The sequence below is a fragment of the Conger conger genome, chromosome 10 (assembly GCF_963514075.1).
Source record: "Conger conger chromosome 10, fConCon1.1, whole genome shotgun sequence".
Taxonomy (NCBI): domain Eukaryota; kingdom Metazoa; phylum Chordata; class Actinopteri; order Anguilliformes; family Congridae; genus Conger; species Conger conger.
Genome location: NC_083769.1, coordinates 14,585,366 through 14,588,397, shown reverse-complemented (window position 1 = coordinate 14,588,397; position 3,032 = coordinate 14,585,366). Strand labels below are relative to the sequence as shown.

The following is a 3,032-nucleotide window of genomic DNA, read 5'->3' as shown; positions in this document are numbered from 1 at the left end:
ACCCATTTTGTGGGGGGTGGGGGTGGTCCAAAGACTTCGTCACGATGGGACGGGGAACCATCTTAAATTTCAGCCCAGTTGGCAAATTAGCCAGAACCTTTTTTGGGAGTCCAGGGCATGTGTACGGGAATGTTTTTTGGAAGCTTGTCTTTTTGTTTCTAGAATTTGAGACCCTACACAGCACACTGTCATGAGGAAAGTAAAAATGACCATTTATTATTATTATTATTATTTTATTTTTTTATTTACTTACTTACTTTAACACTGAGCACAAGAAACTCTGCATGAATATTTGACCTTCTGTGCTGGATATTAGTATTATTTTTTAAAATTTATTTATTTTATACCATCATTCACATGGATGGCAGGTGCAAGTCTCCCTGCGGCAGCAGAGCGTCGTGGTCGGGCTGGCGTGTAGGGCTGAGTTATGTCCTGCAGGTAGGGTGGGGCTGTGCTGTTGACTGGCGTGTAGGGCTGAGTTATGTCCTGCAGGTAGGGTGGGGCTGTGCTGTTGGCTGCAGTGTCAGACTGAGTTATGTCCTGCAGGTTGGGAGGGGCTGTGCTGTTGGCTGGCGTGTAGGGCTGAGTTATGTCCTGCAGGTAGGGTGGGGCTGTGCTGTTGGCTGGCGTGTAGGGCTGAGTTATGTCCTGCAGGTAGGGTGGGGCTGTGCTGTTGACTGGCGTGTAGGGCTGAGTTATGTCCTGCAGGTAGGGAGGGGCTGTGCTGTTGGCTGCAGTGTCAGACTGAGTTATGTCCTGCAGGTTGGGAGGGGCTGTGCTGTTGGCTGTAGTGTAGGCCAGTGTCAGGACTGGCTGATTGGAGAGTCTAAATTGCCCGTAGGTATGAGTGTGTGAGTGAATGGTGTGCCCTGCGATGGACTGGCGACCTGTCCAGGGTGTATTCCTGCCTTTCGCCCAATGTATGCTGGGATAGGCTCCAGCCCCCCTGCGACCCTGTTCAGGATAAGCGGGTTCAGATAATGGATGGATGGAAATTAAAATGGGCTCATTAGATGAACCAAATTGTATTTACAAACATTTTTTGAAAGAAAAAATAAAGCACACTTGTTATCTACGAAAGAGAGCAGGGGTCTGTTCCACAAAGCAGGACTACTGAGTTAGCTGGATAACTGCACTGAGTAAAACCTGGAACAGCTCTTTTTGCAGGTTTTACTCAGTGCAGTTATCCATCTAACTCAGTCATCCTGCTTCCTGGAACAGGCCCTTTTCTACAAACAGATTTGTTCTTAAATCAACTTGTGCAAGTGATTCACAAATTTCTTTGAGAGGGACAACATTTAAGAATGGTCCCGGACTGTCATACAATATATGTAAACAACGCACTTGGCACACAGAACTCAGATCAAACTTTCAAACTAGGCATTGCAGATCAAATATGAATCATTGTTCACCAACTACATTGCTTATTTCTCACCTCAGATGTTTTCAGAAGCGTATTTTGGTGGACTGTTTACGAGGCATAAGATACAGTTTATCAATGGTCCACCATAGTATTATGTTTAGCCAAAAACCAATGAACCAAGGAAATAATCCCATTGGCCATCTATCTGACAGAACCCACCGTATATATATTTTTTTATAACAGACATCTTCATATAGGGGGCGGCACGGATTGTGCAGTGGGTACCACTGCTGCCTCACAGCAAGGAGGTCCTGGGTTCACATCCCAGGCTGGGGCCTCTCTGTGTGGAGTTTGCATATTCTCCCCGTGTTCGTGTGGGTTTCCTCCCACAGTCCAAAGACATGCAGGTTAGGCTGATTGGAGAGTCTAAATTGCCCGTAGGTATGAGTGTGTGAGTGAATGGTGTGTGTGCCCTGCAATGGACTGGCGACCTGGCCAGGGTGTATTCCTGCCTTTCGCCCAATGTATGCTGGGATTGACTCCAGCCCCCCTGCAACCCTGTTCAGGATAAGCGGGTTAAGATAATGATAATGATAAAGATAACGATAACGATAACGATAACGATAACGATAATTATTTTGGCACACTTGTATGAGCCCTTCGTACAAAAAAGGGCGATAAATTTACTTTACAATTTTTGTTGAATTAAAACTCAAACCAGTTCCACGCCACTTGCCTTGCCATGTAACAAAAATAAGAAAATATATACACGCAGTGAGCACTTTATCAGGTACTTATTAGACTTCTACTGCTGTGGTCACTGTTGTAATGTGTGGTTATTTGCATTACTGTCACCTTCCTGTCAGCTTTGACCAGCCTGGCCATTCTCCACTGACATCTCTCATTAACAAGGCATTTCTGTCTGCAGAACTGCTGCTCACTGGATGATTTTCACACCATTCTCTGCAAACTCTAGAGAATATTGTGCGTGAAAATCCCAGGAGATCACCATTTTGAGATACTGAGGCCACCCTGTCTAGCACCAACAATCATTCCACGGTCAAAGTCATTCTGACATTTGGTATGAAAAACAGCTGAACCACTTGGCTATGTCTGCATGCTAATATGCATTTAGTGATTGGCTGATTAAATATAAAACACACACTCACACAGACATACATACACACACACTCTCACTCTCTCTCTCTCTCACACACACACACACTCTCCCTCCCACGCGCACTCTCACAGATACTCTCTCACACACACACACACACACACACGCATATGCACACACACTCTCTTTCACACACAGACACTCACACACACTCTTACAAACATACTCTCACACACACACACACACTCACCCACTCTCTCTCTCTCTCTCTCTCTCTCTCTCTCTCTCTCTCTCTCTCAGGTACACACAGATTTCACTCTTTAGCCATAATTCAAACATAATTCATAATTCATCACATCGTGACACTAGGGGGCATCCAAGTGCTTCAATAAAAAATCATTCCGTTTGGTCCACGTACAGTGGTCTTGTGCTAACTGTGTGAAAAGTTATAAAAAAGTTAACTGTGTCAAAAAATGCTTGTTTGCAAATGTTAGAAAAACTGTGAAACAACCCCACAGTATGTTGTAATTATATTTTATATTATATTTTGTA

The 3,032-nt window shown here is 44.4% G+C and overlaps 1 gene segment (V, D, J or C); it reads right to left on the bottom strand.

Annotated features, from left to right (window-relative positions):
* Positions 1-3,032, bottom strand: part of LOC133138129 (Ig kappa chain V-III region MOPC 63-like) — a 340,842-nt gene that overhangs the window by 109,666 nt on the left and 228,144 nt on the right.